The sequence below is a fragment of the Trichosurus vulpecula genome, chromosome 2 (assembly GCF_011100635.1).
Source record: "Trichosurus vulpecula isolate mTriVul1 chromosome 2, mTriVul1.pri, whole genome shotgun sequence".
Lineage (NCBI taxonomy): Eukaryota > Metazoa > Chordata > Mammalia > Diprotodontia > Phalangeridae > Trichosurus > Trichosurus vulpecula.
The window spans coordinates 292,037,060-292,061,896 of record NC_050574.1 but is presented as its reverse complement, the minus strand read 5'-3'; the positions used below and the strand labels follow the sequence as shown (position 1 = coordinate 292,061,896).

The window sequence follows — 24,837 nt, the reverse complement described above, 5'->3', positions numbered from 1 at the left end:
TTTTTATTTCCAGCTTGGTGGAATAAGTTTAGCAAAGATGAGGTTCTTTTAAGTCTGAGCTGTGACAATTAAGGAGTCTCTATAACTTGTGAACAAGTCTTTTTCCCCAAACAATATCCAAAACTTTTTGATAACAGGTAGCCTTATCTTAAATTACTTCTTTGTCCCAACCTCCCCTGGCACCTGGCTCAGTGTTAGTAGACTAAATATTTGTTGGTTGGTTTTTACTAACTAGGCAAAGAATCCCAATATGTGGAATCCCCCTCCCTGTTTACTAGTTTAATGTTATCTGATATTAAGAGGTTCAGTTCAACAAACATTTTATTGAATACCTACTTGTGCGAAGCATGGTGCTAGGCACTGGAAGGAAAGAAAGAACGGACAAAGGGAGGGACAAAAGCATGGGGTGGGGGGCGAGGAAGGGAAGGAGGAAGGAAAGAAATAACCATTTATTAAGTGCCTGATCTGTGCCAGGCTCTGTTCAAAGCTATTTACAAATATGACCTCACTTTATTATCACAACAACTGTGGGAGGTAGGTGGATTATGATCCCCATTTTAATTTTGAGGAAACTGAGACAGGTTAAATGAATTGCCCAGAATTACACAGCTAGTAATGTCTGAGGCTGGATTTGAACTAAGGTCTTCTTGACTCCAGACCCAGTGCTTTATCCACTGGGCCCCCTGGTTGCCTCTGAGCATAATCTCAAGTTACAGATTAAGGTTTGTGATTGTAATCTTGCTTCTGTTTTCTTTGGTATTCTCTGAACTGAATATCAAAAATGTCCAAAGCTCTGTATACCGGTTTGGGGTCTGATATTCATGGCTGTTACTTTTGATGGCCCATTTTGATATTGGTGTCAATGGGTAAATGCATGATGTTAGCTAGGACACAGTTTGAGTTGTGATAGTGGTACACCTTTAAACTCCAGTCAGCTGTTTCATATAATTTTAGAGCTGTTGGTCCTGGTCATGAGGAACATTTGACAAGAGAATGTAAATGTCCAGATTCCTCAGACTGATATCCAAGGGCTTTAGCACTCTGACTTTAACCTATCTTTGTAGCCTAATCACTCACTTTTGCCCTATGGAAAACAGATCTATTCACTGTCCCTTAAATATGTCTCACCCCATCTTTCCTCTGGGTCTTATTAAAAAATCACATTCACATGGTGCTTTCAGCCTTAGAAAGCATGCTACTCACAAAACCCTGTGAGATAGGTCATCTGATGGTTTGATACAAGATCTGTCCGTGTGGAGACACCCTCAGTTAATGGAGATCACTGCTAGTCAGTCCATGCCTTCTTCTCCTATGCAGCTCATCCTGTCTATTTTCCTTCTATATATTGTCCACAAAATGTGTATGTGTTTGGGGTGGGAGGCAGGGTGGGGTGGGGAGGCTGCAGGGCAAGGAGAGGGCACAGAAATGCTTCTTTTAGATATCTTAATATGGGATACCCATGAAGCCCAGAAGCTGTCCACTGAGTACCCTTTTCCCTTCTGCCCCTCCCCACCCACCTACCCTACCCCCACCCCTAACCAGTGTAATTCTACATTGGTAACGTATTACGGCCTGCTCAAGCCTGCCATTTCGATTCCAAGGTTAAGATACTTGTGTGGTGTCATATACCTGGCATGTCCAAAAGCCTTTGATTCCAAGTTCAGCATTTTTTTTAAACTCTCCTATACAGTGTCTGATTGAGGGACTTTGCTGGAATTTATACCCACCTTTCATGGGAAATCTTCCTGTTACCCTTTTTGAACTTCTAAGGAGGTTGCTATTTGTCATTCCGTTGGGGTTTATCATATACTACGTTGTGGGGTGATGTTGATGGATATTTTGCTTCTTTTCTCCCTGCCTTGATTGCTTTGAGGGCAGCAAACTTATCAAAATCTTTTGGATGCCACAAAGCTTTTTATTTCTTGTCATCTTAGAATGTCAAAGCCGAGATGAGCTTGAGAATAATCTTGTTCAAGCCCCTCATTTTGCAGGTAAGGAAACTGAGGCTAGACAGATGAAGTGACTTGACCAAGTTTATCCTGTGGCAGAGCCCAACTCTAGAATTCAGGGCTATGGATTCCCAGTTGAGTGGGTTTTATGTTAATCAATTGCCAATAGAGGAGTTTCCTAAAAATTGTATACGACAAAGATTTTGTTTAATAAATAACACTGAGTGGGAAGTGTTTATGTAACCATAATAGTAGCCAAATGTAGGAGCTAAATAAATGTTTACTGTCAAAGTGCAAATTATCCCCCATTCCCAAGTTGTTGAGCCTCCAGTGTGTCATTGCTATATATGAAAGAGGGCACGTTTCAGATAGGAAGGCAGCCGTTAAAAGAACAGTTTAAGCTTAGAGTCAAGAGAACAATTACTGAGTGACCACGGGAAAGTGACTTAACCTCATTGTGTCATCTCCTTATCTATAAAATGTGGACAATAATAATGCTTGTACTGCTGACTTAATAAGGTTGATATGAAAGATAGAAACCTTAAGATGCTAGACAAACGTAAGCTATTGCTATCATTTTTAAAATCATTATAACAACAAAAGATTTGCAGACTTCTGCCGGAAACAAAGGCCTATCTGTTTAAAGCCAGTGTTCTTCCAATGATGTGTGACTGAGTCTTGGAACTCTACTGTTGCCAAAGAATTGAAGTTGAGGATTACCCAAAGATCAGCAGGGAGGCACATACTGGCAGAATGCAACTAGAGCATCCTAGATTGAGGAATGGAAGGCATCTTCAAGGGCCACTAGTCAGTCAGCCAATTACCATTAAGCTCCTACTATGTGCCAGGCACTGTTCTAAATGCTGGGGATACAAACAGAGACAAAAGACAATCCCAACTCTCGAGGAGCTCACAGTATAATGGGGGGAGACAACATGCAAGCAAGCTATAGACAGAATGAATTGGAGATGATCAGCTGATAGGAGAAGCTAGAATTAATTGGTATCAGGAAAGGCTTCCTATAGAAGACTGGGATTGTATCGGAGACTTGAAGGAAGCCACGTAATACAGGAAGTGGAGATGAAGAGGGAGAGAATTCTGGATATGGGGGACAGGCCCCTTCATTTTACAGTTAACTGAGGCCTAGAGAGTTTAAGTCACTTACCCAAGCTCTTACAGTACTGAGTGTCAGAGGTAGGATTTGAACCCAGGTACTCTGCGATTCATTTGACTTTCTGCTGCATCACATAAAAAAGAAATTGTAAAAGAGAAATGGGATGAAGGATGGCACCAAAGAAATGTGTACTCCAAAAAAGATGTGCTGTACATGTAGCAAGAACAAGAGATAACAGATAGATAGGCAGACTGCATTCATGACGTCAGTAGCAGTAAAGACCTTCCCTTTCCCTCATCCAACAAACTTGGGGGAACTTATGGATGACTGACATACAGAATGGCAGAATGCACACAGTTTAATAGGTTGCAGTATCATTGGAATGTTGGAGTAACAACGAAAAGAAAGAAGCAGTGATGGATTTTGCATGGTAAGCGGTCATGGTCCTTATACACTGGGCTCCCATAACCTAAAACAGGTGGTATTGGTGTTGGAAAACATACACAAAGGATGTGAACCTATGCATGAATGATGAGGATACGTTGTTTCTTCATTTAGTAATGGATTACATTACTGTAGTGCTCCAGTGTTTAAAAACACTGTTTATAACAGTCATGTGCATTTTACAGATGAGGAACCTGAGGCAAGGATAGATTAAATGACTTGCCTTGGGCCAAGCAACTCATAAATATCTAAGCTGAGAGTTGAACTGAGATCTGTTTCCCAGAAGAGTGCTTTGCTTTCTTCCCTAAAACCGCTTTCCTCATATGATCTCATAATATATTGTTTGTTCTACTCTATAGTTATGTTCTAATTTTTGAGTTTGCATGTAAATGTCTTATTCATACTAATAATAGCTGTCATTTATATGGCACCTACTGTTTTCCAGGCACTGTACTAAATACTTTATAAATATCTCATTTGACCCTCCCTACAACTCTGCAAGGTAGGTGCTGTTATTATCCCCATTTTCCAGTGGAGGAAACTGAGGCAGACAGACATTAAGTGGCTTTCCCAGGGTCACACAGCCAGTAAGTGTCTGAGGCTGGACTTGAACTCTAGACCCAGCTGTCTCTCCACTGCAGCACCTCACTGCCCTCATTTATATTATACTATTCTTGAGAGTAGGGACCATGGCTTTATTCACCTTTGTGCCCTCCATAGATTTACAGAGAACAGATGGTCTTATACATGTTCACTGAATTATGAATGGATGATATGTTGTGTCCTGTTTTATTAGTGTGGTCAGTACTTTTTTTGAGTTTGGCCTTGAAGGAGGAAATGGAAGGGAACCAACATTTAGGATGGCATTGGGCTAAGCTATTTACAAATATTATCTCATTTGATCCTTATAACAGTCCTGGGAGGTAAGAGCTATTATTATCCCCATTTTATGGTTGAGAAAATTGGGGCAGTCAGGGGTTAAGTGACTTGTCCAGGATCACACAGCTAGAATGTGCTTGAGGCTGGATTTTGACTGTCTTCCTGGCTCCAGGCCTAGCATTCTATCCACTGAGCCACATGGCCTTGATTGTTATATAGGGCACCTTCTAAGGGGCTGTTTTTGATACATTTTGCTTAATATTTACTATTTTATTTATTTGCTCCCACTTTGGGTAGGAGCAATGTTTTGTATGAGGTTGCTATGGATCAAGAAATGGACTTAACTCTCTGTTTCTTTCAGTGTGGAGCAGCAGCTCCTCCCTCGGCTCTCTGAAAGTAAAATCATTTAGGTGTATCATGGGGTATGTGTATCGCCTTTGGAATGGGTAAAATGACATTTCTTTTCCTCAGCCTAGGAAATGAGTGTGCTGCTTAAGATTAGAGAAGGAACCTTCAAATGCTGGTATCATCTCCCAAATGGTCAAGTTGTAGTGACCACATCAGTTCTACCCCTCAGTTTTCCGAAATCTAGATCAGGTTTTGGTTTGTTATCTTATTTTATGCTAATATTAGGCCTTTTGTAGGGTTTTTGCTGTTTTGAAAGGAAAAGGAAAAGTCATTCTAGACTTTTCAGTTTCTTGAAAAATGAATGAGATTGGGGCAGCTAGGTGGTGAAATGAGTAGAGCACCTGCCCTGGAGTCATGAGGACCTGAGTTCAAATCTGGCCTCAGACACTTGACACACTTACTAGCTGTATGACCTTGGGCAAGTCACTTAACCCCAATTGTCCTGCCTCCCCCCCCCCAAAAAAGGACAAATTTTAAAAAAAGAAAGAAAATGAATGAGATTTCTATATAATGACTTAATTGAAAAAAATAATGAAGAACTGGGTATTAATGCATATCCATCAGAGAAGAAATTAGTTTTCAGTAGGAATGAAGACCTTAGTATTTATTGGTTGTTAATAGAGGATATTTTTTGCACATAATGCTGCAAATATCATTCATGTTTTTATAGATAGTTTAGTAGGAGTATTTGAAGAACGTCATTTTTTGTTAATCAGATACTTGTATTTTTTTGAGACTTCTACACAATAGCTCAACTGAGAGGCATCAAGCAAACTGGATTCTTTTTCTTTTGTAGGAACAGTATCTCTGAATGTATTCGTAATCTTAGAATATCAAAACTGCTCCTTATTCCTGGCTGTAGCTTATTTGGTAAAAACTAACGAAGCCAAATTCATGGGCTTAGTCTCCAGGAGGGTGAGTTATAAAAGCTTTGTTTCAGGGCCACAGGCTATTGTAGCACCCTAACCCTAGCCAGCCATTAAAAGGTGGTGAGAGTGTGACTGGTTCAACACAAAATCTTTTCTCATTGCTGTAAAAATAACTATAAAAAGGTGGAGGAGTGTAACCTTAGAGTGTGAAACCTTAGGGTGTAAAGGACCCCAAAGGTGCAAAGGGGTTATTACCAGGCTGCTCAGAAGGTGTAGAAACATTTCTTTTTTTAAGAGAGGAAGTACATCATATGTTCCTTTGGAAATAACCCCCAAAAATGATTATGCTTGCTAAAATACCTTTTTCCAGAACAGAAAACTTCCTGATTTTTACTGTCCACATGTGGAGTGGCTTTAGGTATGAAACAATGTGGTGGGATTGGAAAGTTGGATTGAGATATCAGATGGGGAGAGATTAGGTCACAGAATTGTATGTATTTACATAATTTTATATTTCATGGTTCTAGCAGTGCCATAATGTCAGGTACAACATATATACATATATGTATATACACACACACATATATACATATATACACACACAGATGTGTAGCACAGCATTGTGATGATGTGATATATGTATGCATTATATATGTATATATGATACACATATATGTTCATATGCACATATTTGTGGCACTTGATGGAATGTTACATGACTATACAGGTACAGTGTGTAGAAGGAACATCATGCTGAGCACTGAATGAATGGAAAAAGCATTTATTGAGGCTTTATCATGTACTATGTACTATGCTAAGCACTGGGGGTGCCAATAGAAAGAAAACCATCCTTACTTTCAAGGATCTCATGCTTTAATTTGGGGAGAAAACACCTATAGGAGGGTTCAACCGCAGAGCTGATGGAAAGCTCTGGAGGTCCTAAGGGCACAACAGCAGGGTAGCTAGCAAATTCCAGAAGTGCTTAGGGTGCATTGAAATGTTTTAACATTCAGAGAGTAGACCAGCCTATCACTACTGGAAAGAATATTGAATAGAAGACTAAAAGGAGAGACTAAACAATGCAAATTTCTGTACGGTACAACTTACAATTTCATGGCAAAATGTTCTGTAACATGGACATTTTTGGGTTAACTTAGACTAAGGTGAGCCAGGAGGGCTTGGTACTACACATTTTGGTTAAAGGAACCAAAAGGGAAGGTCAGAAATATCAAATAAGGTTAGGACAGGTTTTGTGAGGAAAAGAAGGAGGCTGTATTCTATCCTCAATTTAACAAATGTTGTGACTGTCATGTGCAGGACACTGTTGGTGATATGGAAACAAAAAAAATGGGAAGGGCAACCCATCCTTGCCCTCAGAGAGATTCTTCAAATACTCTTTGTTAGGAAAGGAAGGCTTGAGGGTAAAAAAAGTGCCTGACCCCTAGGTATTGAAACCCCACCCCCATTGGTTCAAGAGATAAGACCCATTGATGCCTTTCATGAGTAAGGCATTGTGCTGGTTCTGTGGAAGTCGCAACAGAAGCATAACATTAGATGCTATCTCTCTCTCTTCAAAGAGCTTGTGACCTAGTTAAAAAAATCAATAAGCATTTAATAAACACCTATTATGTACAAAATGCTGTTGATACAAAAATGAAGTACTCCCTTCTACCCTTCAGGCACTTGTATTCTGGTGCAGGAGGTCTTAACCTTTTTTTGTGTCACGTGCCTTTGGCAGTCTGATAAAGACAATGGACCCATTCTCAGAAGAGTTTTTAAATATAGTACATAAACTAAATTACATAGGCCTGCAAAAGACTCCAAAGGTTGTTGAAAATTAGGAAGGTCTTTTTTTTTCCATCCAAGTTTACAATCTCCCTGAAATTTGTCTGCAGACACGTATACTCCCGGCTTAAGAACCCGTTAGTAGACAGACACAGACAGATAAGTACACCTGCCTTCCTCCAAACTTACCTATTTTTGTTAATGGCATCACCATCTACTCCAGCTGCCCATGTTTGTAGCAAATCTCAGAGTCATCTTTGGTTCTTCCTTCTCTTTCATCAGTCATAATAGTAGCCAACTTCTGTTGAGTCTCTGTAACATCTTTCAAATCTGTTCCTTTTCCATCTTTGACACAACTTCCAAAGGAATGTTCTAAAGGTTAGGTCTCTCAATATGGTTTCTCTACACAAAAAGTTGCCATGGTTCCCTTCTGTGTCTAGGATAAAATACATAATCTGTTTGGCATACCTTATGTGTCAAAGCCTGAATTTGAACTCATCTTCTCTTTCTCCTGTTTAGAGCTCTTTCCTTTATCTCACTGCTCAGTATTTGAGATAGGTGTTTATCCCTTTGTTTTCACCCAAATTCCTAATGTTTCTCAGCTACTCTGCTTTCTCAGATTACCTTGTACTTTTTACATATTTTCTATTTATTTATATTAAGGAGTTTCTCACCTCACTTAATGTCTTAGAAAGCAAAGAGTAGATAAGAGGTATTAGCAATGTGTCAACACCTCCTGAACCCTTTATGGTGTATGAACTTATTTCTCTGATGAAGTTAAAGAAAGCAAGTGATTGGCTGAACATTAGACAAACCCTTGGTACCTTATGGATGTAAGCTCCCCAGAATCAGGGAGAGTCAAGACATGGGGAGGTCAGAAGAAGGAGATTATCTTTCTTCTCCCTTATCCCCCAGGCCACTCTCCCAGACCCGGGGCGGGGGGGGGGGGGGGGCGGGGGGAACCATCCATAGCATCTAGCAACAAACTTACTGGCCTGGAAATTGACAACTCTGTTCAACTGAACAGTTTTTAGCGGGGTCTGGAATTAGGAGTGCTTTGTGGATGAGACCTCTTACAGGGAAGAGATGAAATATCTGCCTCCAGGTGGTGCAGTAGATTAAGTGCTGGGCCTGGAGGTAGGAAGACATGAGTTCAAATCTATCCTCAAACACTTACTAGCATGAACCTGGGCAAGTCACTTAACCTCTGACTCAACTGTAAAATGGGGAGAATAATAGTACATACCTCAGAGGGTTGTTGTGCCCATCAAATGAGATATTTGTAAAGTGCTTACCACAGTGCCTAGCACACCGTGAGTACTTAATAAATGCTTGTTCCTTCCTTCCTTATTCTTTCTTTTCTCCCCATCAGCCATGATATCTAGCAGTGGTTTAACTAGAAGAAAACGTCCCATTCAGCTGTTGGCAAGTTTGTTGAGAGAGTCTGAGCAATTGAGAGAGCAGACAGACATTCCAGACAGACATGGGTATAAAGAAAAGCAAGGCGCTCAAGGGGAGAAGTACATTTGAGGAACAGGAATTCTGGCAGCAGAGGAGAGAACTTCTTATTAAATCAAGAGAGAACTAGTTCTGGAAGTTTTAGAGCTGAACTTAAGATAGGAACCTACCCTGAGAACACTGCTGAACAACCCACTGGGCAGAGACACTGCAGCCATCGAGAGCTCTGTGAGGATCTAGAAGAGAGAAAATATTAGGAGTTGTGAATTACCTTTGCTTCATCTAAGTCCTATACATGTACCTCATTACCATTATACTTTAAATTTGTGTCCGTTTTTCCAGGGATGTTGGTGTATTTGCGGAACAGTGTCCCCAGATTTATGGGGGAAATGTATTGAAATCTTCTTAGTAAATGCCTTTGCTATAAGAATTTATTGTGTTTACTGGCTGTTAATGAGAAGTTTACTAGTGGGGGTGGGGAGGAAGCGGTGCTTTTGAGACACATACAAACATATACATATATCTCTCTCTGTATATGTATGTATGTGTATGTACGTATGTATGTGTGTATTATACATAATATATTACACACACACATATGAGAGAGGTAGAGAGCGAGGGAGAGGAGGGGGGAGACATGGTGGGGGAGAGAGGGAGGGAAGAAGAGGAGTCTAGGAGTGGAGGATAACTCCTAGGTTTTGAACCTGGGAGATTGGCAGGATTGTGTTGCCTTCTACAGTAATAGGGAAAGTATACTTGTACATTTCCACCCAAAGTAAGGTGCTTGAGGGCAGAGACTTTTTCATTTGGGTTTTTTTTTGGTCTGTTTGTTTCCTTGTTGCCTTTTACAGTAAATTGCCCTTAATTAATTCTCACTTTAAGTACCTCACTTCAAGTCATCATCACTTATTCACTGTCTGTCTGTCTCTTTTCCCCCCTTCCTCTCTTTCTCTCTCTGTCTCTCTCTCTCTCTTTCTTTGTCTCTGTCTGTCTCTTTCTCTGTGTCTCTCTCTCTGTCTCTCTGTCTTTCCCTTCCCCTTACTTTAGTTGCCCTAGGTCGTCTTCGTAATATACTGATTTGATTCATGCTCCTCCCCTATTCAAAAACCATTAGTGGCTCCCTATTGCCTACTGAATAAAAGATCTATTCTCTTGACTTTGAAAATCTCCTTCACATCTAGGCTCTGATCTCTTTCTAGTCCTGTCTCATAACTACTTTTTCCTTATGTACTTTTTGTTCTAGACAAACTAGAGATTCACCCTCTGCAGCTTGGAATGAACTCTCACCACCCCCACCCACAACTCTCCATTTGTTTGAAGTCCTTCCCTTTCAAGGTCCAGCTCAGGTGTCAACTTGTCCATGGAGTCTTCCTGGAATCTACAGCTGAAAGTGTTTCATCCCTTGTCATAATTACTCTAGCATTTTCTCTGGACCTCACCATTCCACTTATCTATCAGTTATTTGTGTATATGTCTCTCTCTCCTTCCCTTTTCCCCATTGTATCAAGTTAAATAGTAAACTCCTTTTGAAAAGATTCTGAGCAATCCTGGCTCTACCCCTAACTCACTGGACAGTTTCCACCTCCTCATCTGCAACCTTTCACCCTGGAGATGCCTCCACCCCTGGGTGGCCCTTCTCCCTTCCCTCTGATGATCCTTGAGTTCTTGCCTAGGATCAACCATTACATGAGGTGCTCAGGCCATCCATGCCCCTTTTTCTCCTGACTCAACTCCCAGTTCCTAGCATATGCTACTGCCTATTGTAGGTCCTTATTAAACATTTGTGAAATTTATTGTTGAATAACAAGAAAGGTAATTTCAGGTATATAGAATCTAGAAATTTCTCCCAAGAACAAAGATCCATCTTTGTAAACACCAGTATCTTTTTGGTGATGATTTATGATTGTGAGTTATGGAACATCACAGTCCTCAAAAAACTGAAACTGAGCATCACCTAATGCGATGGAAAGGCACTGCATGTGACCCAAGGTGTGAAGTGGCTCCAGTATCTTTATAAATAAGGAATTATGCAGGAGGGGCTCTGTCATGAGTGTCATTAGAGGAACGTCAAGAGTAGAGAAAAAGACAAACCTATAATGTAGCCGTATCCCCAAGAATTCAATGTCTTTACCATCTATTTTCTTCTTTAACATGATAGCATTAGATAAGAGGTGAATCAAGTTTATTTCTGTTTATAGATATTAACTTTTCAGTACAGATATAACCACCATACCCCCAAATTAAGTTATATAATTCTTTCTAGACCAGGGTGGGGGGACTTCTTTAGTTTTGAATAATGGAGTTAGTCCAAAAGCGAAGAACCAGAAAGGAGATGTGGGACAGAGTGAGAAGAGTTGTGTAATGTGGCAGAGGAGTAGAAGGCCCAAAACAATATCATCCCATAGGATAGTTTGACCATTAGGTATCTCTTAGCAACTTGACCCATTAAGCAGGCGTCTGAGATCTTGGTTGAGGAATCATTCTTGAGTGATTTGAATGTCATTTGTTCTATGTAGTGATGCTCCCTGTTACCAGGTGGTCAAGGCAGTGTCTTATCTGATTTTTAATTATCCATTTGATAGTTAAGTCATTGGGCAAGAGTGGGTAATGGGTTATAAAATATAATGGTTAGAATGTTTATGATACATTGTAGTTTTCCTTTAACATGTGGAAGCAAGTCAACAAATTTTGAGAGAGCACCAAGACTAGTGGAAGTAGTAGAAATTGTGCTTTTTTTAATCTTGAGGAAAATTTTGGTGAATATTAAATTAATATATCTGTGTGTAGGAGATATTTTCTTTTGGTTTTATACTTATACATTTGCTGCTGGTTGCTACTGTTGAAGACGATGATCATTTTGTAATATCTACTTGCTCTTTGACCTTTTAATTCTCTCATTTATAGTTTCCATTCCCTATTTTTTAGGATTGTTCTGAGGAAAATGCTGTATGTAAACCTTAAAATGTTTTATAAATGAAATTTATTATGAATTATACATTTGTGATATATACCCTCCTATTTAATTTAGCACATCTGGCTGCCTTGGCAAATGGATAAAACTTCAGTTCCTCCTTTGAAAGAACTTAAATTTTAAATCAGATGTGAAGACTTATTTACTAAAGAGGCAAAGAGGGACAATTTTTTGGGAATTAGTAAGACCTCCATTGGTTCAAATCCTACCTCTGACACCTAGCTATATAATCATGGGTAAATGACTTAATTTTATGGTATTCCATACTGCATTAGGCAAAACTCTTAACATTAGTTGTATGGTTTTTTTTTAAATTGATGCCTTTTGTTTTTAATATCATAGTCCTTTCTAAATATGGCTTTTCCGGATCCTAACTCCAGCAAGCCTTTTCTTGTGTCAACTATTTAAAAAGGAAAAAAAAAAACGCACTTCAACAAAACCAACAAGGATTGAGTCTGACTGTATATGCAATATTTCAAACTCATAGTTTCCTATGAAGTTCATTTTCTTAAATCTTATCTGAAGTCATAATTCAGTTTTTCGTTTCTCTTTTTATTCATGTTGTTTTAGCTGTATACATATTTATCTAGTTCTGTTTACTTAATTTTCTATCAGTTATGAACTGTTACAGTATTTACTTGCTGGCTTGCATCAATGGTGGGAATTTCCATGCTACTAGCTCCCTGTGTCAATAAAATCATTGAGCCAGACCTCCAAAAATGAAGTCACCAAAGTCTCCTCCTAGATACTCCATCTTTAGGCCCTCTTAGTAGTCACTTTAAATGAGAGACTTATTACTTTGGGGACAGAGTGTCATGGTAGCTGTAGATGGTTATTTCGCTTGTTGGACTTTGGAAGGGCTTCACCTTTGAAAGAAACAGAAGAAAATGGAATGTAAATAGGGCATAAAAATCAGGCACCATAGACCTTTTCTCCATACTCACTCTATTTATCTATTCTTTCATCTTGTGACTTTCCAGTTGCTTTTAGAGTAGCTACGGAAGGATTGCTTTACTGAGCCTACTACTCTTGTACTGTTGAAAGAAGACTGATGCTATAAGCCAGCTGAGCTATATTGAACTGGGTGGAGATTGGAGAGATGGGAGAAGGAAAACTTTTGTTTTTTTAAATTCATACCCTTTCCAAGAATCATGCAGAATCAGAAATACATTTACTCCTCTATTATTTAATAGTAATTATGATGATAACAGTAATGGCAGCTCATGTTTATGATGTTTTACACACTCTCTCATCTGATCTTACCACAGCCCTGTGAGGTAGGCATGATTATTATCCTCATCTTGCCTCTAAGAAAATTCAGAGAATTTTCAGAGAAGTGACATGGTCATGGGCACATTGCTCTGTTTGGGTCAGGCTCTTAGAAAACGTGTAGTTAGCAAATAGATTGGAATCAATAAGATCTGAGTCCTGAAACCTCAGCTCTGCCATATGTCATCTGGAGGACTTTGAGGAAGCACTAGTTAGATGAGAGGCCTGAACTAGGTCATAATAATAATAGCTTATTAGAAGATCCTTGTGAGCAACTGTACGTTGAACAAATAGAACTATCTTCATTTTACAGTCGAGGAAACTGAGTAATTTGCCCAAAGTGACATAGACTCATAGATTTAGAGCTAGAAGGTACCCCTGAGTTCAACCCTCCTCATTTCACACATGAGAAAACTGAAGCTGAGAGCGGTTAAATGACAGGATCACAGAGCTAGCATGTCTTTAAAGCACAAACTTTTTGATCTTAGAACCTCTTTACTCTCTTAAGTTATTGAGGACCCCAAAGAACTTTTGCATATGTAGATTACATTTATCTGTATCTACCGTATTAGAAACTAAAACTAGGGGCAGCTATGTGGTGCAGTGAGTAGAGCATCAGCCCTGGAGTCAGGAGGACATGAGTTCAAATTCAGCCTCAGACACTTGACATACTTACTAGCTATGTGACCTTTGGCAAGTCACTTAACCCCAAATGCCTTCCCCCCTGCAAAAAAAAAAAAAGAAACTAAAACTGAGAATGTTAAATATTCTCAATTTTTCGATGAAATGTTTATTAATCCATTAAAAATAATACTAAACCAACTATATATTAACAAAAAATCATTCTAATGAAAAGTAACTATATTTTTCAAAACAATAAAAAGTTGGAAAAGTGGCATTGTTGTATATGTTTTTTGTAAATTTCTTTCATGTCTGACTTAGTAGGAGACAGCCAGATTCTCAAATCTGCTTCTGTGTTCAATTTTTTTCTTGTTATGGCTGAAGTATATAAAGAGTGTATCTGGCCTCATGTATATATGTTGGGAAAGGGAGTATTTAATAAGCAAATGATATCTCAATATTTAATTAGTTTTGACCTTGATGGCCTCCTGAAAAGAGCATCTGAGGCCCACACTTTGAGAACTGATGGTCTCTGAGGATCTTCTGACTCCCAGATCAGTGCTCTCCACAATGTTGGCACAGTATCATGGTGTCACTGAGCTGCCTCATGGTTAGGAAGTTCTAGTGCTTGGAACAGATGATTTTCAAGGTTGTGCTTCTCTCTGGCATTCTATGATTTAAATATTGGGAATATGTGGTCTGTCTCTGGTACATTGTTGGAGTTAACAGAAAGCACATAAGACAGGATTATCCCTTCTAACTGGGGAGGCAAGACTAATACCATTACACAAGACAGTGAACAATAGGGATGGAGACGAGACCTGAGATTTTACAGGTACAGGGAACCCCTTTGGTGAGGAGCTTCCTCTATCAAATTTCTCTAAAGCAATAAGAGATTAATTGACTATCCAGGGTCACACAGCTAATGTGTCAGGCAGCACTGGAAACTAGTAGTTGTTGCTAGAGCTCTACCCTCCATGTATACTACCTTTATTCACTATGGCAACAATACGACAGTCTGTGCTAAACTTTGCACTATAAATTACAAGTACTAAAGGAATTCAAAGGAGGGGTGGTGGTGGTGGTGGTGGTGGTGGTGGTGGTGCATGGGGGATAATGTAAAAGTTACCATGATGTATTTAAGCCCTGTGGGCAAAGTGAGAAATAGAAAATATCACCTTGCTTGGAATATTCCCCCTCATCTCTGTCTCCTGCCCTCCTTGGCTTTCTTCAAGTCCCAGATAAAACCCTACTTTCTACAAGAAGCCTTTTCCCATCCTCCTTAATGCTAACACCTTCCCTCTGTTGATTATCTTTCTGCATGCCATAACACTGTGTTGAATCATTGAGATTGCAGTCCATTAAAACCCCCAGGTCTTTCCCACCTGAACTTCTTTCTAGACTCCCACCATGCCTGTGCAGTAGAAGTTTTTTGAATGCAAGTGGAAGACTATATGTGTATCCCTATTAAACTACAGTTTATTTCTACAAATAAAACAAACAAAAACTTTACCTTTCCCTGAAGCCCTTTAACAAACTTAGCCCTAAGTAGTCAGAATGATTGATAAACTCACCTTGTCTGCAGGTGCTAAAATGCAGTGAGTGACCAGAGAGGTAGAAGAGGAGGAGTAATTAACACAGCTGGCCAATCCAGAAACAGAGCATGTCCACAGCACCTGAAGGACTGAGAGTTTGTTGTATATTAAACAAGTCTCTCTGTTTAGTCGCTGCTAAGAGCTCAGGTATGTATGAAATAAATAAATATGTTACAGAGTTTCCTAGTGTTTCAGCCTTGGGGAGTGGGAAGAGAAAAGGGGATGAGACTGGAACTAAAAAGTAAATTACAATATTTACATACTTAAACATTATCATAATCTTGAGATAAATTCATGAAGTTACGTGTTCAGTCCTGTTATTTATCAGAAAGAATTGTGAATATTTCATTTTCTTTATATTGTGAGTCCCTATTTCCTGTGCTCCTTGGGGTTAATTTAGAATCTTACCAGAATTAAAAATATTGTTCTTCAGATATAGTTATTTTTGCCAGTTACATCTAATGTAAGTGTGAAATTATTCAGAAAAGGAAAAGAAAATAATGTCTCGTGTTCACAGTTCATCTGGACACCTCTGCAGCAGGTTTAAAATTGACTTCTTTTGATTAGATGGACATAAATTTCATTAATGTAAAAGTTATAAAAGACATTTGGCTTTTTTCTTTATAAACAGCCCCTGATTTTAAAAAATAGCTTTAGTTAAATCCATTTGTTCTGTATCTGGTGATATGACCACTAGACACATCAGACACATCATGAACTTAGGGGTAGTTCCTTAGAAGAGATCATATAATTGCAGAAATTGTCAAAATGTCTTTTTAAACGCCACCTAGATAAATTAGAATGAGCCAGATGGTAGTTGTGTATTTGTTTTTAGTCAGTTTAAATAGGTTTGCCCAAATACCTACAGTTTTGATCTCTGTTTACAATAAACCAATTTGGAGCCTAGGTTCCATGTTTCCTTGTTATGACATGTGGTATGATTGGTTTCAAAGGAATACATTATTGTGAGTACATTATGAAAAAGAATAGAGTAATATAATTATAACCAACTCTGGTAAGAGCTCTTGCTACATTTGACAAAGGATACAAGCTTTTGTTGCTGAAGTGTTTCTGTAATTACATCGGAAATGACACTCAACATTAACCTTACTTTGAGGGGGGAACCCTTAATATTTAAGTGAGTCCATAAAGTAGCGAATGAATCATAGCCTTCTTATGAAGAAATAAAAATAGAAAAGAACAGTTGACATCATCTGTAGCAAGTTTTTAAGGAACTGAAAATCCAAGTCTATTTTAAGAAACAGGTAACATTTAAAGTAGTGAGACTTCGCCTGCAAATTAATAACTTCAGCAAATGGACCTTTCATGAAAAGGGGAGAGGACTTGTCATAATTCAAGGCTAGTTCAAAAAGTGGGTTTATGAAGTTAATCCACAGTGACTAATAAATACTACAGTAATTTGCTGGGAGCACCAGATTCTTATAGATATTTGTGGGAACATTGTTAAAAATTGTTTGGGTAGTACTCATTGTGACTTGATGTATCCTTAGTTAAAATTGGTCATTCTCCAAGTTGCATGGTAGCCAGGTAAATTTCAGTACTGGTGCTTTTCCTTCCTTCCTGGAATGTTGATATATTTTGTTAACAGAAATTACTCCCTACAGAAACTTCAAGTTCACAAATCTCTGTGGCAGTAACAGGTTTTTTTTTTTTTAATTCTCTCAAGTCTTTAAAAAAAAATAATAATCCTTTCCCCAGTAGAACACTTCTTTGAAACAATAAACTACATAAGCAAAGCAGAAGCATTAATCATATCTAACAGTATATATATCTCATTCCACATCTGTAGTCTTTACAATTCTGTACCCAAAGAAAGGAGGTATGTTTCAGTGCCAGTCCTATGGAGTTAGGACTGGTAATTGCATTTATTTGAATTCAGTGAATTTCAATGTTGTTTTTCTTTTTAAAAAAAAATTTCTTTTTCTTTTGTTTCCTTATTTTGTACTTGACAAACAGTAATTAAAATGAACAAAGTACAGTTTTCAAAGAACAGAAAAAGAGCATTAAATATGAAACCATGAGCCTATTACAAACAGCTTGCCTTATTAAAATTTAAAAAAGCATGTAATAAAATCATGCTAGGTGTAAAGCTGGCCTGCTTGTCCATATTTTTGACCAAATTTCCTTTTGTTCTAGACATCATTCTAGTCATTTTAAGAAATGCCTCAAGGAACCTTTCTTTTCTTTTTTTGACATCATTATCACTTGACTCCTCCTGCCCCCCACAAATCTTCAAATTAAAAGAAAAAACCTCCCCACGTGACAGACAAACATAGTCAAGCAAAACAAATGTACACATTGGCCATGTCCATAATGACATATCCTATTTCATATCTTGATATTGTTTGCCCTTGAGTTATTATCATCATTGTGCATGTTGTTCTTTTGGTTCTGTCTTGTATTCAACCAGTTCAAAAAAAAGTCTTCTAGAGTTTCTTTAATTCCTCATGTGCATTACTTCTTATGCCTCAATAATATTCCATTACATTCATGAACTACAACTTGTTTAGCCATTTCCTGTTTAATGACTATGTTAGAGATTAAAATTGTCCAACCTACAATAAAAGAGACTGAGTCAGAGCTCCGAGCCAATGACAATTTATCAAAGGGTCCATGGTCTTCTCTGATGAAGTGGATTACAGATCTTCCTCATGATCTCCTTCTTCTAGGACCCTTGTTTTTATAGGGTGTGATGCCCAAATATACAAAAGAGGCACAGTGAAATACAGAATCTAGTTGGTTGGTAGGTTAAAAAAATGGCAGGGGGTGGGGTGGGTGGAACAAAGAAATGGACATCTCCATTGACTAAGTGGTCATAAGATGGTCACTTGCTCATGTTGGACAAGAGAGAATGGGCTTGAAGTACAAAAGTAAGTTGGGGAACTTTCCAAAGCATCAAGCCATCCCACCTATGCTGAGTATGGACATGGAATTTGAGCAAAACTGGATGGGTATATCTTTGTCAGTATTCTTGTGGTTGTGCAAGCATACCTCATAAATTAGTGAACAAGTAGTGAGCCTTATGTTAAAGTTTGGAGCCTCCTGTCAGAACCTATCTATCCCTATATGTAAAATATCAAACTGATTAATACTGATAGGAATAGAGTAAGGGTTCAAATGAATTATTTCTCAAAAGTACCCACTTTGTTTAAAAAAGGATTTTTTTGTACTAAAAAAAGTCTGAACAAAATCATCTAGAATTCTGTCCAGGTGAGTATGCATTTTAGATTAAGAGTATATTAACTTATTACAACTAGTTATATCCTCTTGGCAATATTGCCTTAAATACTAACACAATAGCTCTCATCGCCTCTCACCTATACTATTACAATAGTCTCCTAATTTGCTACCTTGCCTCATGTCTTTCTCATTTTCACTCTATCCTTCACACAGCTGCAGAAGGGAATTTCCTTACCTGCAAATCTGACCCTGTTACCCCCCTATTTTTTGTAGCTCCCTAATGCTTCTAGTTAAACTTTTTTGACTTTTAAAGTTCTTAACAACCAGTCACCAACTTTGCTTTCAATTTCATTATATAAGTTTCTCCTCTTCCCAAAATATGCTGCCCAGCCAAACAGGACTCATCTCATTATGTCCTCATTATGACTTTCTGAGGTAGTATGGGTACTTGGTGTTATTATTCTCATTTGGATAGATGATTAAATTGAGTCCTAGAGGTTAAGTGATTTCTCAAGTGTCACATGGTTGATGACAAAGCAAACAGAATTCTGATCTTCTGATTCCTACTCTAGTGCTCAGAGCTATAATTGGCATTTTTCATACCTTGGAAAAGCCTCACAAAGCATTCCTGGAGCAAGCAGAATGAAGAATGCCCTTAAACTTTTAAAGACAAATTCAGTTGGAGGGAGATAGAAATTAACTCCCAGTGAGTATGGCATCTTCTGGTGCCCTAGCTTCCTATTTTAACTAAATATTCTCAGTAACTAGGTTCTAGTTGATGCTATAGTACGGAATGAGTGCAAATGTTGGCAACTTCTAAATTTTAGCACTTTGAAACAGAGACTCTATTTGCCCCTGTGGATCTGTCCTAGTTACATGTTTGCCATTAACCTTTTTCATAATACCATGATACCTTCCTGTACGTGCTGTTAATTTGAGGATTCATTGTGCAAAATCCTTTTACTTCTTGCATCAAGTCTTGTTCGCTATCGGTATTCAGTTGATGATGTTGGATATATTTGCACAATCCCGAAAGTCCAAGGGTGGAATAACTTGAAATGAAAAAACAAAACGGCTTGGATAGGTAGACAAAGTATTTACTGAGGACTATGCACTATGCTACAGACTGGGATACAAATACAATTAAGCAAGACTAGGAAGTTCTCCCTCTGCTTTCTTGCGTCCTTCCAGATTCAGTTCAAATCCCACCTTCTGCAAGAGGCCTTTCCTGGTGTCACCTTCCCACTCAGTCCTGCTAATGCCTTCCCTCTGAGATTACATTTGTAATGATGTACCTTGTATGTACATAATTGCTCACATTTTACATCCCCCATTAGAGTGTAACACTCCTGGAAGACAGGGATCATGATTTTAGCACTTAGAACAGTAGTACTTGGCACATAGTCATAAATTAGTAAATGCTCCCTGGTGATGATGAAGATAGCCCTTGCCCTAAAGAAGCTTACATTCTGGGGGAGAGGGGATAGGGAAAAAGGGAAGGTACTGATAGTGGCATAGCTTGGAACTGGAATGAAGCAGCATAAAACTGACTTATCAGAGTTGGAGTCCAGGTTTACCTGGGAGGGTGATGGTCTGAGTCAAGGCAGCATGGCTGGAGAGGTCAGGAAGTGGTATAAGATTTATGTATGTACATAACTGGCTCTATACATACAACATTCAGATGTTAGAGCTTAGAGGTTCCTTAGAGATTATTAAATCAATGATATTTGTTTTAGAGATGGAACAAACTGAAGCCCAGAGAAGCTCAGACTTGTCGCAAGCATACAGAAAGAATTAATAGTAGATCTGGGACTGGGAACCTGGTCTTCTTTTAGTATTGTGTTCTTTCTATAGTACAATGTTGCCTCATGCCAAAGTATGTATTGATGTGGTTTCTTCTCAGCATTCAGTATTTTCTCCTGTTTCTGCCAGTTCTGAGGTCCCTGATTTCTATACTTTTCATAGGTGGCCTGCTTTTGAATGGTTCCCTTTAGAGGTTCACTCAACATTCAACAAGCATTAAGCAGGGGGGCAGGGTGCTAAGGTGCTAAATAATGCTGGCATCAACTTTGTCTCACAGAACCCAAATTCACATTTTATGAAACACAAAAGTCTGAAGAACATAGCTTAGAAAATCCTACTGTAGAGTTTAGGAAAATGTTATTTTAATGATGTTGAATAATGTTAATAAATATTTTAATAATGTTGAATAAGGCTAATAAAAGCATTACTTTGCTCTAAAATATTCAATACATGAAGGTATCAAAAACACTTATTACACGTGGTTATTTTTCTTTGTGAAAACAGAATCCTTTCTTTTCCTCCAACATTTTTCTGACTTGTTTATTCCAGAGGCATTCCAGAATCCTAGAATCCTCAGACTTAATGGGTTGTCAACATATTCCATGCCTACAAGTGTTAGATTATAGGCTTTTCAGTAGTAAAGTAAAATGATTAAACTTGTACCAACAGGAAGAGCAATCTGGCAGAGATTTGTAGGATGGAATGAAGGAGGAAAAGAGACTGGAATTAGGTAGGCCAATTAGAAGACTTACAGTACTTAAAAGTAGAGGTAATGAGGAAGAATTGTTGATGGGGCCAAAAGACAGATGTAACAGAGAGCCTTCTACTTAGTAGGAATTTAATAAAGATTTGTTTACTAGAATTGAGAAATTATGGATGGAGACTTATGCTGTCTTCTGCCTCAGTTGCCTGTTCCTTCAAGTGATCTACTCCTGGTCTTCTAATTGTTGCCAGCTCTGTTCAGCCTTTTAACCTCCCCTCAATCCCTCACACAATGAATGAGGAGTTGTGAAGAAGTCAGTTAAGAGTAAAGGTGAATGTGAAAGGCACAGGGCTTCAGGAATTTTCACCCAAGACTTGGAGCCTGTTTCAAAAGGAAGTGAAAAGGAGGGAACTTTTCTTATCTCCCCCCCCCCAAAAAAGGGGAGGATTGTCCATTAGAGGAAGAGAGAGAGGCTATTTCAGCCTCAGGAAAAAGTTGACGATCTTTGAACTTAACATAAAATGTCTATATGGTTACAAGAGCAGACTAAAGTCTGCTTCTTGATCTTTGTAAAAAAAAAAAAATTAGATTGTAGTTTCTCCAAAAGCAAAAAGCCTAAGTAGAAACTGGACTACAAACCTAATTCATAGTGATCTAAACCTTCTAACTTAAACCATAGGGGCATTGTTCCATCTGACAGAAAGATCAAATGACTTAAACTTAGCTTGTAAATCATACTAGTTGTGAGTTGTCACTGAGCGCTGCTGGCTGCTTTCCTGATCATTTTAAATCTTTGCTCTAGGCATTTTGAGCAAGGATTAAAACATCTTTCCTTTGGACCACACACTTTAAGGAAATAAGCTTAGGAGCCATTTCTCTCTTCTCCTTGATCAGCTACAATTGTTTCAGAGTGTGGGAATGGTGGAAAGTCTGTATTTAAGTTCCGTAAGTCAGTGCTCTGGGACCAAGGGGATGCAGATTTTGAGAGAGTTCAGAGGCACTGTTCCTGGGGCATAAGAAGAGGGAGCAACTCCGTGGTGCTAGAGGGTTCCCAAGGAGGAGAAATTGAGAGCCTTATTCTTGGAGCGCACTGCTGCTTCTGTGTAATCACATCCCAAGTGGGCTCTACCAGCAATCTCCTTTCCATATGTATTAGTTTGTTATAGCTCATCTTTTAAAGATATTTTGAATGCCACAATTTGGTTCAAAGGAGTGGGGAGATGGAGGAAAAAATCTCATATAGTCAATCTTAATTGTAAGCACTGCAGTCTCAGCTTTTTAAGTAGGTCACTTTTTTTCTGCCTAAGTATTCTGAGGGACAATTTTTTTTTCTTTTCCCCACTTAAAAAGAGAAAAAGGGTGAAGCTTGACCTAGAGAGAGACTGAGTATTTACTAAATGCCTATTCTCACAGATCCTTGGTTATCTCCTATGCCCTAGAAACAATGAGAGATCAAACATCACCTTCCACTTAATATTGGTATGATTTTTGTGTAATTCATTTCATCTCTTCTTTGCTTCGACTTCCTTGGTCTATAAAATGAAGGGATTAGACTAGATGACCTCCAAAAACCTATGCTCCTGTGAGCTTTCTAGATTACTTTGAGACCATGTCTGCCCCAAAATGTTTTAAAGAAAGGAAAAGCAAGCGATGACAGAAGTGATTGAAAAGATCTTCCCAGGAAGAAGGAAGTCTTACGGTGAAGCTTTATTATGAGCTAGAGTTGTACGATGCTTTAGCCCAAAAGAAAATATTATTTCTTAAACCTGATGGACACATTAAGTTCCTGGTGTGTATAGAGTGCCATGCAAGATGTTTGTGAAAAAAGCACTATGTATGCATATATGTATGTGTGTATATATATATACACACATATACACATACATATGATGTAATGTTTAAGACAAAATTAAAATAAAAATTGAGCTGTTAATTAGTACGACTATATCTGTAGTACATCTCAATTTGAAAGTGTTGGTGGAGTAATAAAGTATATTAAAGCAATCTTTCAATAAGTTCTAAATATTTTAGTAACCCCCTGAATCTCACAGGGTTTCATAGGTCTTCCATCACCCATTCATCAAATGATCATAAATATACCTGATTCCAAACACTCACAGAACTCACCAAAAAGGACAGATTTCCAATAAATCAACACATTTCTTGAAGATTAAATGAAAAAAGTATTTGTGGAAGCACTTTGAAGAGTGCAAAGTATTAAAAAGTTTGAGGCATTATGTAGGCCCCCAGGCACATGGGTGTGGGCTAATGGGGATCATTTTCTTAAATATTAAATCATGCTTTGCTTTGTTCTATGTTTAAATGCTTAGGAATAGTTGCCAACATTTAACTTGGCGACTGGGCTCTTGGGTGTTGCAATGTTTCTGCATTTGCTCATCATTTTCTATCTGATATTTTAGCATTTTCACCACTACTTTCTTCTTCAAAGCTAAGTAAGGTAAAAGATAGCTTCCTGATTTATGTGGAAGAAATACGACCATATTTATAAAGTGCTTTGAACATTGCCTGGAGTTTAATAATACTTATTGCCACCCTCCCCACCTACCATGATTTTTACATCCTGTTAGGAAGCTTGGAGATTCAAATCAACCTTTATTCACTTTTGGATCTTTTCTCCAGTCTTCATACTAACTGTTGTAAATCTTGGCATTAGAGCATTGGGCTAGCAAGGGTCTAGAGCTCTAGTCTTTCCCTCTATTTCTGAGCAGATAATTCCTAAATGATTACAGACAGTTTGCCTGTGTACTCTAATCCTAAAGATCTCTAGAGTCTGAATTAGACAGTAGCCTTTGGGATTGAAGGAGAAGCTTGCATTTTCTGATATTTTCCCTCCTTACATTTTTATTTATCATATTTGTAAGATTGGTGGTAGTCGTATTTGGTTCCATATTGCACTAAAATGGAAGGTGGGATGTGAGGCATATACTCCCACAAGATAAAAGAAAGAAGAACTTATATATGCAGAATATTTATTTATTATAGCAAGGTACTGGAACCTAGAGGGGTTGCCCTTGATTTGGGGAATGGCTGAAAAAATTATGGCATATGAATGTTATGGAATATTATTATACCATAAAAAATGGTGAAAGACATAAATTCAGAGAAACCTCGGAAGACTTGGATGAATTAAATCAGAGTACGGTGACCAGAACAATTTATATAAGAGACTCCAGCACTAGAAACAAAAACAGCTTTAAAAGACTTCAGATCTCCAATCAAAGCAACTACCACCACAACTCCAGAGCACGGATAACAATACTTGCTACACACTTCTTGTCAGAGGTGCATAATGAGCTCTATAATGCTTAGATACAGCCATTGTGTGAATTTGCTTCACTTTACTATGCTTATTTGTCACAAGAGAAGTCAATTTTTAAATTTTTTTTTTTAGGAGAGGGATTGATGGGGATTAGGACTAGTGATAATGATGCCAGAAAAAAAAAAAAGGAAAAGGAAAAAAGGCGGGGGTAGGGGTGGTGAGGGAGGGAGATGTCACTGAAGCATTTAAAATGCACCAAAGAGAACAGAAGGAAGTCAGAAGGGAGACACAAGTGAGCAGGACAGACATGGTGAATTTATTTGGAGTATTTATTAATTTAAAATAAAGAACAAACCATATGTAATGTACAGTTTCATTTACAATCCCCTCCCCCATTCTTTTTATATGGATATGTTCGTGTCTGGTTATTTGTGATGTTGAATATAAATATATAAGACAGAAGGTGGGATCTTGAGGTGGGAGAGAAG

The 24,837-nt window shown here is 38.3% G+C and overlaps 1 protein-coding gene across 1 annotated transcript in view; it reads left to right on the top strand.

Annotated features, from left to right (window-relative positions):
• The window catches only part of MGAT5 (alpha-1,6-mannosylglycoprotein 6-beta-N-acetylglucosaminyltransferase), a 384,608-nt gene that overhangs the window by 38,821 nt on the left and 320,950 nt on the right, over nucleotides 1–24,837 (top strand). The window contains exon 2 of the mRNA XM_036747575.1: nucleotides 15,353–15,509. The gene's annotated coding sequence lies outside the window, so the exon portion shown is untranslated. The remainder of the gene's footprint in view (nucleotides 1–15,352; nucleotides 15,510–24,837) is intronic.